Source organism: Malus domestica, chromosome 03, assembly GCF_042453785.1.
Source record: "Malus domestica chromosome 03, GDT2T_hap1".
NCBI lineage: Eukaryota > Viridiplantae > Streptophyta > Magnoliopsida > Rosales > Rosaceae > Malus > Malus domestica.
In genome coordinates, this window is record NC_091663.1 from 4,682,514 (window position 1) to 4,695,480 (window position 12,967).

A 12,967-nucleotide genomic window follows, 5' to 3' on the forward strand; every position below is an offset into this window, starting at 1 on the left:
TTATCCATTCGTATCATTTTTTCCTTTTTTTTTAATGAATTGGAAGGAGAAATTTGGGTAGGGTTTCCAAATCATGCCATCTTTAGGGCATGTCTCATAAAAGCATGAGACACTTATATTTGGTCATATCGAACTCTGCATAGTCTTACTTCGTATGAGAGTTATCCTAGTCAGGTAGTCTTATTGACGATTTACTCTTAAGGTGATTCTTTGGAGAGCAGCTTAGTTTTAGGGGTTTCTCAACGAGAAATTTGCTCAAATGACACCTTAAGTTTTTCAATCTTGTGCAATTACCACCTAATTACTAAAAACAAATTTACAAAAAGCCAAACAAACTTCGAAGTGTGTTATAGTTTGATACCTATGTCCACTTCCATTCACCTTTTGTCAAAAAATGGCACTTCACAAGAACACGTACCCTTTTTTCAATGCCATTCTCTTCATTTCAGGAGGTAGATTGTAGTTGCACTTCAGGAGGTAGATTGTAGAAACATTTGGTTCAAGGGGTAATTGCACAAACTGAAAATTTTCAGGAGCCATTGGGAAATTTACCCTTTTGCGGTTAGAGTTATAATTGAAAATTTTGTTAAACGTACGATAAGCATTGCAATTTTGGTCGATCATCAAAGCAAAGAGATGTCTACTTGGTGAATTCTAATGTTTAGAGATGGGACTGTATTGCAGTGGTGGAAAGCAATAATGCCTATGCACCTTGACGCGGGTTCAATCTTCACCGATGTCCCTCCCCCTAACGACCATAAATTTAACCTACTAACGCTATCGTTTGTCAAAAAAAAAAAAAAGAAGAATTATGATAAAAGTATGAACAAATCCTCTGAATTTACAGAAATGAAAAGCAAGAAACTATGAAGAAGAGAGAGAGAGAGAGAGAGAGAGAGAGAGAGAGAGAGAGAGAGAGAGAGAGAGAGAGAGAGAGAGAGAGAGAGAGAGAGAGAGAGAGAGAGAAAGAGAGAAGAGAGCTCATAAATCCGGGTTGTTTGTTATATCTTTTCTTATACATATTTGGTAATTACCTTGCTTAACAACTAAGCTACCTTACACCTTCTAATCTATTGACACTTCGCAATCTAAGATCTTTACATTTGTCATTACAGTAATACTGTTATTACCCCCCTCTTAATCTTAACTCGGGGTTCCAAGGTTAAGATTGTAACAATGATGAACAAAGGAAGGACCATGAAGACTTTTTTTGTCAAGATATTTACAACCTGCTCCTTTGTAGAGATATGTTGAACCAAGAAATCACCCTTTTGCACATTTTCCGGACAAAATAAAAGTGTGTGTCAAGATGCTTGATATGTGAGTGGAACACAAGATTGTAACTAAGAGTAATGGTGGATAAGTTGTCATAGTGAAGCACTGGAGGAAAGGGTAGGAATACATGAAGATCTTTAAGCAGGGACCTGAGCCAACAAACATCTACAGCATTATGAGCCAAGGCTTTGTATTCTACTTTAGTGGAGCTACGAGACACTGAAGACTGTTTCTTGGACTATTAAGAGACTAGATTACAACCAAAGAAAACTACATATCATGTCATAGATCTTCGAGTATTAATATATCAGTAACCCAATCAGAATCAGAATAAGTTGTAATAGTTGTTTCTGGTGAAGACTTGTAAGTTAAACCACAATTCAAAGTACCCTGAAGACATCGTAATATCCGTTTAACCAAAAAGAAATGAGCTTCAGTTGGATGCTGCATATATTGACAAACAACACTTACAGAATGAGCTATATCAGAGCGAGTGAATGTCAGGTATTCAAGAGCTCCAACAAGACTACGATATAAAGTTGGATTTGAAATAGGTGTGCCTTCCTCAACAAGCAATTAAATGTGTGGCTTGGTTGGAGTTGGTGAGGGCTTACAATGTTCCATACCGGCTTTAACTAGAAGCTCATTGGCATATTTTGTTTGATTAACAAACAAATCCTTATTAGGCTTATACTGAACTTGTAATCCAAGGAAATAAGTGAGAGAACCCATATCCTTAAGATCAAAAAATTATGCAAGTCCATTGATAACTTCTTGAATAAGAGAATCACTGGATCCTGTGAGAATAATGTCATCAACATACAAGAGCATAATAACCACAACACCTTTATGTTGTTTCACAAATAAACTAATATCAGATTGTGAGGCAACAAATCCTAATAATGGAAGTACTTCAGTGAACTTAGAATTAATGCCATGCCTTTGGTGCTTGCTTCCGCCTATATAAGGATTTAACAAGTCTACAAACATAAGAAGGATTGGTAGAATCAACAAAGCCCTGAGGTTGATGCATATAAACCCCTTCATGCAAATCCCATGAAGGAAAGCATTTTTTTTATGTCCAATTTCCTTAATTTCCAATAACAATTAGTAGTTAGAGCAAGTATAAGCCTTACTGTGGAATGCCGTACAACTAGACTAAAAGTTTTAGAGTAATCAATCCCATGTTCTTGAGTAAACCCTTGAGCGACTAAACGAGCCTTATACCTAGCAATGCTACCATTAGGGTTCTTTTTAACTTTGTAAACCCTTTTACAACCAACAATAGACCGATATGTGGGAAGAGGAACCAAAACCCAAGTACCCTGAGTTTGTAAGGCATCATACTCCTTTTGCATAGCTTTCTACCAATGAGAAATAGATGAAGCTTTTAAAAAACTTTTAGGTTTAGCCCCATCAGTTATATCAACAACATAAATATAACCATAAACATCATAATCATGTTCATCAAGTTGAAGAGATTGTAATTGAGGTAAAAAGGCAATGTATGCAGAATAATCATGTCTGGTAATAGCACTAGTTTGTAGCCCTTGAATAGTAGAATTAGGAAGACAAAGAAGACATGCCTGAATTTGTGTAGGATTATGGACAGTTAACAAACTTGAGTGATCTTGAGAGATAGAGCTAAAATGAGTATTTGATGAAGAAGTTGTAGATTCTGGTGTTGAAGTTGAACTGTGAACATTATCTGATAACGATGTGAACTGGAGAAATATAACTCATGTTGAGAATTAACTGTGGAAGATACTGAAATACTAAAACCAATGTTGGAAAGAGGTACTGGTAAAGTGACAACAATTGGTGATCTCAGAGTATAATCATACTTGGAATTAGTCTTGACAGAGGAAGTACTATGTGTTAACTTGGTAGGAAAACTTGCCTCATTATGTATCACATGCCTACATAAAAATTGCTTATTTGATGGCAAGTGATAACATATTGTCCCTTTATAACCAACATCATAACCCAGAAAAATGTTGAAGCTTATGCTGATTATAAGGTCTAATGTAGGGAAAAATAGATGATCCAAATACCTTCACATGAGTAATATCTGGATGTTTGTGATAGAGACTAAAAAATGGAAAATCCATTCCTAGAGATTGAGAAGACATTCTATTAATAAGAAATACTGTATGTGCACATGCATGAAACCAAAAAGACTAAGATAATCCTGCAGTGTGTAACAAAGTGATAGTTGTCTCTACTATGTGCCGATATCTTCTCTTACCAAATCCGTTTTGTTGAGGTATATGTGGACAAGAGATCTTATGCACCATTCCTTTAGAAACCAAGAAATTCTCAAATTGCTTATCACCACCACCATCAAATTGAAAACATTTCATACTAATGCCAAATTGCATTGAAACAAAAGTATGAAATCTCATAAAGATTTGAAACACATCTGATTTATTGCAAAGTGGAAAGATCTCTACAAACTTAGTACAATCACTACAAATGTAACATAATACTTGTAGCCTTCAATAGATCTAATTGAAGAATGACACCATATATCGAATGTATCTTATCAAAAGGAAACAAACTTCCACAAGTTTTCTCGAAAAAAAAAAGCCTTAACATTTTTCCATGTATACAAGTAAAACACATTGTGCAAGACTCATCGACTGCAGAAGAAACATTAGACTTGTGTAACATAGAAGATAAAACTGCATTGGTAGGATGCCTCAACCTCTGGTGCCAAATAGTTAACTTGATCACTTGTCCAAGATGTGCTGAAAAAATGAGGCTGCACTGATGAAGAAATACCCTTGTATACTGGAATCTGAAACAACTCATTAGCCCTACTCTTTCCTTAATATATGATCGTCTTTGTTAGTTTGTCCTGCACAAAAAACCAGATATCGTCACAAATAAACTAGCATCGATTGTCCTTACATAACTGTTTTATAGATAATAGGTCTTCTGTAATCTGACGAACATGTAAAACTTTGTTCATTTTCAAAGAAGGTGAATGTGTAATAAATGTTGTGGAACCAATATGCTCAATGGGCAAACCTTACCATTGCCCACTTTAATCTTATCTGAACATTCGAAAGAAGATGCTTGAGTGAGATTCTGCACATCTAAGGTCATGTGATGACTTGAATCCATTGTCTATAACCCCCAAGTGTCACCGGTTGGATAATGAGAGATATATTGTGCAGCTAAAACATCTTAAAAAGTACTGGGATGTGAAGATGATGGTTGGAATAATGGAGAAATAGGTTGTTGATATGCAAAGTCTAGCTGCACTTGAAAAGATGCTGGAAGAGGAGCACCTTGATAGGCAACATTACCTTTATGGTAACACTCAAGTGCTATATGTCCACGTTTACCACATATTTGGCATTCTGAAAGATTATGAGTGGAATTTGGATGTTTATAGAAACAATTAAGTGCAGTGTGTCCCCTTCGTTGGCAAATCTAACATTTAGGTTGTATAGTAAAACGAGTATCAGTGTTGCCAGACCATGGTTGCCATCCTCTTTGCCTTTGATTAGAATTGGAACCCCTACCCCTATTATAAAACTTCTTAAAACCACATTTCTGAGACCTTTCATATGAGTTTTTGTAAGTTGAAGACCTTGGACCATTTGTATTGAAATCAGATGATACACTGCCAGTGAAACCAAAACCAGACCCCTAAGGCATAGTTTGAAAATGAGGGAATTGCTAAGGCATATAAGGAGGCATAAACTGTGATGAAGGAAACTATTGATGCATCTGGGGAGCAAATATGACATTAGAATGAGACAAAGATGATTTGCCTAAGTTAGGATAAAATGACCCTGGTGATATAGTACCAACTACAGCAGAAGACACATCTTCTTGTGAACTAGATTGAGATGATGATGACTTTGATCCAGTAGGGTTAGAGGAAAAAGGGCCTTGCATATACATGGCTGCCATAGAGTGACAAAGAGTATTTTCCATTCCCTCAATGTCTCTTTCTATGTTTAACAATTGGGCTTGAAACTCTTTAAGAGAAATTGATGATTCTCTAGCCAAAATAATGGTTCTGATAATAGCATATTCATGAGGAAGCCCAGTAAGAGCATCAATGATTAAGTCATTTTCAGAGATGCTTTCCCCTGCAACAATCAATTGATCTCGAATAAATTTGAGTCGAGACAAATACTTATCAATAGAATCAGCTCCTTTTTGGAAAGTGTGAAATTCGGTCTTAAGCATGTTAATCTTAGACTTTGAAACAAACATATCGATCCTCAAGAATAAACCAGGCCTCATTCGCAGTTCGACATCCTAGAACATGTTCAATTGCATCATCAGATAAAGTGGCAAGAAGAAGACTAAGTAATGCCAAATCAACAATTTCCTATTCTTGAAATGCAGAAGTAACCTCTTTAGTAACACTAGTTTTAGTACTGATAACAAATTTAGGAGAACATACAGAGGTGCCATCAAAGTGATCAAGTAACTTGTAACACTTTAGAACCGAAAAAGCCCATTTGGTTGTACGAATTGTTAACATCCCTACAACACTTTCAATCTTAACAGATGAAGAAGCCATAATGTAATACTCAATCGACAAAGAACTTTCAAGAAATCAGAAATAATCTTCGACCAACAAATTCTGATATCAACTAATCACTAGCATTGGCCTTAAAAATTTTGTTTGTACCATACTTGACCAATCCCGAAACTACCGAGCACCGGTTAACGTTATACCGTCAAGGACCCAGAAGAGTTTCCCTCAAACCAGGAGGCCAATCACAGCGCGACCCATGTAGACATCAGAAGCCAATCATAGCGCGACACATGTCAACATCGGAAGCCAATCACAACACGACACGTGTCAATGTCAGAACAAAGCTAAAAACTCTCTTCTATAAAAGGATATCATTCTCCCATAATATTTCCTAATGTCATTTGTACTAAATCGTTCACTAGTACTCACAAAATGAGAGCTTGAGCCTATGTACTTGTGTAAACCTTTCACAATTAATGAGAACTCCTCTACTTCGTAGACGTAGCCAATCTGGGTGAACCACGTACATCTTGTATTTGCTTCCTTGTCTCTATCTATTTACATACTTATCTACACTAGTGACCGGAGCAATCTAGCGAAGGTCACAAACTTAACACTTTCTGTTGTACCAAAGTCCCCACTGATTTTGTGCATCAACAAAATTAATCATCTGAAATTGCTTATTCAACAACAATTCTATGGCATCGGTCTTCAATTATCAAGAAATTGTCTACTACTTTCATTATTTTATGGCATTAGCCTTCAATTCAAGAAACACAATTCGATAAACGCAATTAACAAGTAAAATCTCATAAAGAAACGATCTGATAGTCGACAATCTGAATCATCGCAATTGAACAAACTCTTCAAGATCTCAGAAAATAGAAGCAAAATTGAAGAAATCTAGAAATCTGAATAACATACATGCTTTCAACTCAAGATTCCAATGATATGAAATGAAATCTTGAAAAAAAACCCCAAATTCTTAATGCACCAACACTAAGAATCTTGACACACCAACACCAAATCGTCGTAGCAACTCGAACGCTAGGTTTCGTTATCTTAAATCAAGCAACTAGCAACGCCACAAGAGAATCGCCAGCTCTGGATACCATGATAAAAGTAAGAACAAATCCTCTGAATTTGCAAAGATGAAAAACAAGAAACTAAGAAAAAGATAGAGAGAGAGAGAGAAGAAGAAGAAGAAGAGAAAGCTCAGAAATCTGGGTTGTTTGTTATATCTTTTCTTAACCTCTAACCAATCCACTTTTGGCTATTTATAGCTTTACATATTTGGTAACTACCTTGCTTAACAACTAAGCTACCTTACACCTTCTAATCTATTGACACTTGGCAATCTAAGATCTTTACATTTGTCATTCCAGTAATACTATTATTAAATTCTAATATTTGTGAAGTCGAGGCAAACTTGAAAAAGAAAATATTGATAAAGAACTTGTTGATCTCCACCGAGTCAGCATCATCAATGAATAACAAGTGCTGTTTTGGATGAAATCCACAGTCTGTTACACTTGCATACAACACCAGAGTCCTTGTAAATATTAACTTTATGAAATATTCCTGCAACTTTGCATAGATAAATCATCTTATCAAGCCCTTATTCTAAAGAGAAGAAAGCTCCCCATATTATGCTTTCAAAGACATTCAAGCCTACGAAAGCACGTTATTTTGTTAATATAAAGAAAGTTGTATCACCTTTCGTATTTGAGCTTGTATGATCTCGGAGTATTTCAAAGGGAACATAAAACAGTGATCTGGTTAGATCCCAATCAACCATGCATGAGAAACTTTATCTAGTGCAATCATCGGCATCTACCTTGTCTCTTTGGTTTGAGACTGATGTAAAACCGGCAAACTTTTCCTTCCACAATTTCCAAGCATTCATGACTTCATCCAAACTCTATATCTGGAATGCCTGTGTTTCTATCTAATTTCTCAACCCATTTAGTCCAAGGAGATCCTGAAGGATCTAAGAACTTTGTGACTTGAGGCAACATAATAGATATAAAGAACTCGATCGTCAACCGCCTTATTTATTTCTTCTGATTCAACCATTGTCGTCATTTCAGGCCTTGTTACTTTTTTTTTTACTCTAATTGAAAACCTGTTCCCTCTTAAAAACAAAACTTCATATGGGGCAAGTGGTAGGACTACCCGGGAAAACTTGGCCACGACAATGTCAAAATATCTATAGGGAGTAACTTATACTTTAGGGCCACAACAATTCCAACCATTTTGCAGATTTGGTGAGCATACAAAGATTATTGTTACTGGACTAATTCTCCCAGTAAGAAGTAGACAAACGGCAGTAAGAAAATATCTTAGTTATTAGGGTGAAATCTGAAATATAGATGTGATGAACTAAAGTACTATTATGTGTGTGTGTGTGTGTGTGTGTGTCAAAGAACTTTCAAGGTCATCCAAAAATGACTTACTTTGATGTAAAATGAAAGACTCTCCCCATATGGAAACTTCAACATAATTATGTCCGAGTGATTTCTCTACATTCCCACAAGAAAGTTGAAAAATCTTTCTGAAATGAGAAGCACCTATTCGATCTCTTTCATCAGGTTCATATAACCATCTTGCATGGAGCACCGAACCAACACTTTGATCCTTTAGAACATCTCACTGCTTCTTACAAGCATTGAGTAAGCTGTCATTAGTATTGCTAGAAAATGAAGAATTTTGGTTCAGTACCTCGGCATTTGATCTTGACGCATTTCTTCAATTAAAGTATTCTTCCCCGTCACTTTCCTCAGACATAGAGTCGGAGGCTATTGCCTCTCTAGTTGATCGGCTTGGTATCGACACTTTTCCATGTTTAGGTGATTGTTTTTTGGAAAGCTTCGACGTGTATTTAGATCGTATAGTATAATTATGAAAAGGATGTTCTCTCTGCAGAATGAATTCACAGATAAACTAATCAACTCAAGATCTCAAAGCATCAACTAGATTAGGCGCTAAAATGATCGTAACGGCATTAAAGAAATGAATGAAAACAAAAACACCACACCAAGGAACATATTAACTACCGTAAGATAAACTTGTATAGTAAGAATATGCATGCCATCCCAAGGAACATATCAAGAAAATCTAGATTTGATTAATATCTACAAATTGGCACAATTACATTAAATGGGAAATGCATGTCAAAATGCTGAAAACTTTGATAGGAAATCATACCTCTGCGCAGGCAAAATGTTGAAAACTTTGATATTACCATGCAGTTAAGAGTTAATGTGATTCACAAGATCCATGCCAAAAGGGTCTCCGACCCATGCATTCTTCGGGATTTCCATTTTCAATGATATCATCATAGCAATTGTGTGAACCTACAATATCAATTCCACCATTCTCCGACTCACGCATTCACAAGATCTATGCCAAAACTATCAGTTTGCCCACGTGTTCCATGTGGTCGGGCAACTCTTCTTTTGTCTCGGTTGGCTTGAATGCTCGAGGACAACACTCTCTAAACCCCTTGGGTCTTGGGCTCCTTGGTTATTCCTTGGCCTACACCATTGGGTGGGCCTAAAAGCAACCAGCTTAATAAGCATGATGGCCCTATTGTTAAATGGAGAGAACAATCTTTTCCAGAAATTTCAAAACAAACAATTTCAATGAAATCTTTCCAACTCTGTATTCTTGGGTCTCCGATATGAATATGGACCGTATGAGTTTGATTCAATTTTTTTTTACCATAAGGGATCATATTAGAACAATGAGTAACTAGTAAATGAAATATGTATGAAGGGTCAAAACATTTCAACCCAATTTCATAAAGATTGATGCCCAACAATTGGTGTTAAATGAAGATGCAGATTATTAGCTCAATGATCATTAATTAGCTCCGTGATATTCTAATCTCGTAGATTAGGAAGTTTGTATTCTGTAGGCATATTCCAACAACTTGTAACAAAGCTGCACTTATTTAGGGTGCCCTATGTTTGTCATCAAACCGGTGTTTTCCCTCGAGGGTGTTTCCATATTTCCATTTCCATTTCGATGACAACTGAGAAAAAATAGAAGAATAGTGGAAAAGCGTAAACATATTCAATGCAAAATAGTTAATAAATGAGCTTTATTGATTGCCATTTTTACCCAAACCCAATTGGATCAGACCAATCAAACCCAACCTGACCAGATTTAGCCGACTAGAAAGGCAGTCTGGGCTAGGTCAAAACTAGGGCGGACCAGACCAAAATAATCAACCCATGAGCAGAATCTTAATTAGCCATCATATAGTGTCGGATTGAACTGAAATTAATCAGCCATATAAACTGGATCGGGTCAATTGAACCAGACCGAAACTGATCAGGCGCTTGAATCGGGTTAGTCCGATTGAACCAGACAGGATTTAATCAAGCGCCTAAATCGGATAGGGTTGCTCAAATTGGACCAAAATTATCAGCGTTTGAACCAGGTCGGCTCGCCTGAACCAGGTCGGAATGTCAAATCGGGTTAGACAGGAATATGCATTCGAAAAAAAGTCTATGGAGAGTGTAAAATCGAATCTAGAAGGGCACCAATAACTTTGTAATACCAAAATACATTCTTCGGACAAATAACATTGTAAGATTCATAAACAGAAAAGGACAGAAGAATTCCACTTTGATTCGTTGCAAAGAAACGGTTGCCAAAGTTGAACGATCGTTCAAAGTTTGCAAAAAAAATAAAAACAAAGGGAAGCAAACATTAGTTTCAAAATCATCAAGTCGTCTTATTTATGCAACAAAACAACAAGATGAGCTCATCGTGTTTGCAATATTGTTGGAGAGCCAGTTGAGACCCTCATAGACCCCTTACTATGGATGTACCTGAAAGAACATAACATAATGTGCCCAAATTGATCAACAATTCCATCACTACGATTTGTGTAAAGAGCAGGGTTTATTGCATTTGGATTTGAAATCAAATTACATGAATTTTACTAAAGATCTAAAATTTCATCCAAACCCAAATGTATCAAAACTCAAATCCTTGGACTGACCTAAAACTCTCATAAATATCTGAAATTTCACGATCTCTTTGAAATTTCATCATTTTTGTCTACCCTAATTTGCGGATCCATGGCCCCTAATACAGATAACAACATGCACAAGACAAATTCCACCAATTTGTCCCTAACCTTAATGTTGCAGACAAAGTGAAAAAGAAAGGGAGGACTGGAATTTACCTTTATGCGTTGGAGGCTCGAGATGGTTGAGAGGCAATGGCGGAGGAGTGTCGAACTGATGCACGACGGTTATGTGGTTTTGTTTTGGGGAAGGTTGCAGTAGAGAGAAATGAATAAAGGAAGAGAGATGAGGCGTGACTCTAGGTTGTATTTGGAAGATGAGCAGTTAGGGTTTCAGAGAAATAAGAGAGAGGTTGAAGAAATGTAACGATTATTCCCCAAATATTACAGTTTTTATAATTTTAAAATGTGAAACTACAAAAATTCCCTTCGAGGTAAAAACGTTGACTTTTGTTGACCGCCTTGTCATGTCACATAAGATCCGTTTTCTTGGTGTATTCTTATAGTACTCATCGCTAAGAACGTGTGAGCGTGAGTGGAATTGAATTTGGAGTTATAACGAAAGAGTTATTAACGAACGAAGTTAAGGGCAAAATGGTCATTCGGCTTCAAATTTTGTTGAAGCATTAATCTAATGTCACATGTGTGGCTATGATGGAAAGAAGATGAGAGAAAGGAGATGGGTGCTGCCCAATTGAAAAAGAGGGAATCCAGACCCCATTTTTAACCCGTAACCTGACCCGACGGCCTCCATGGTTTCCAACTCCTTTCACCATGGATTTCCAGCGATTTGTAGCCATTCAACACCTGAGAAACACTCCATGACTTTCCCTCTACCAATTCCACCCCAAAATCGAAGAAGTTTGACCCTAGTTTCATGAAGAATGGAACATGTCGGTGTTAATGGGTGCACAGTGACGATCCACCTTTATGGCAACCCTTACCATTGAATACCACCACCAATCTACTCATCCTAACCTCAAGAACGAAGCCCACGCATTTCTTGGGGCGTCGAAGTTCGTTTTGGCGTCGAATCAAGAACACCCATTTCAAGGGTTTACGATGGATCGAGGGTGATTTGAGATGTTTTCCGGCCGAATTGGACTTCGACCTAGGTAAGAAAGTTGTTTATCTCATTGAGATCTTCATTCTTGGTTTATCTCATTGAGATCTTCATTCTTGTAAAATTTGGAAATTTTTGGAGTTGTTGAATTTTTTGGCCAGTCGGGGCTGCCGACCGCCGCGTGCGGCAGCGGGTGGCCTTCCAGGCTGCCGCCTCGTGGCGGCTTGTGTGGTGGTGTGTGGGGGGAAACCGAAGGTCTCTCCTTAGGTTTTTCGACGTGCTGAATTCGAATTCGCCGTCCGTTTTTCCATATTCTATCGTTTGGGTATAGTTTTACTAAATGGTCCATAATTGTGTTTTTAAGGGGAAGTGACACCATTCTCGCTAGTTCGAGCGGCTCCCGGGCAATGAAAAACTTTTGAGTGGACCAAACTTACATGGTTTTATAAAAATATTAGGTTTACATGCATTGCATATTTCATGAACGGAGCATGTTTTGTAATAAGTTTTTATAGATTCTATATTTAGGATCTACGGAGAGATTATGATTTATTTAAATTGCTTTCACAAGATATTTATGATTTATCGAATTTACGTTTTACGAAAGGTTATAAATTATTTGACTTTCGTATAGGAATTTCTATGGATTATGAATACGATTTATTTGATGGATTTATGAATATGTGGTATCATGGATTTACGAGATGAGGCTTTGAGTTTTTGAGCTTCGGATTTGAGATGAGATATGTTTAGCGGGTTATCATACAACACATCCACACAACATGGGTATGTACACGTATATGGCCATATGACACAGCTGAGGGTATTTATGTATATACCTCTTATCCAGCGTAACCCGGAGTCGTACAACTTCACCTTCGAGTGATGGACCATGGCTTCTTCACTGGTGTAACCCAGTGTCGTACAGCTTCACCTTCGGGTGATGGACAGGTACTGCCTTCGGGCGAATGAGGAATTGATGATATTGATGACATAACCCCAGCTTCACTGGCAAAACCAATGTCGGACAACTTCACTAGCCACGACTAGTGTTGGTTTGTGATGTTCTATATCCTCTTCT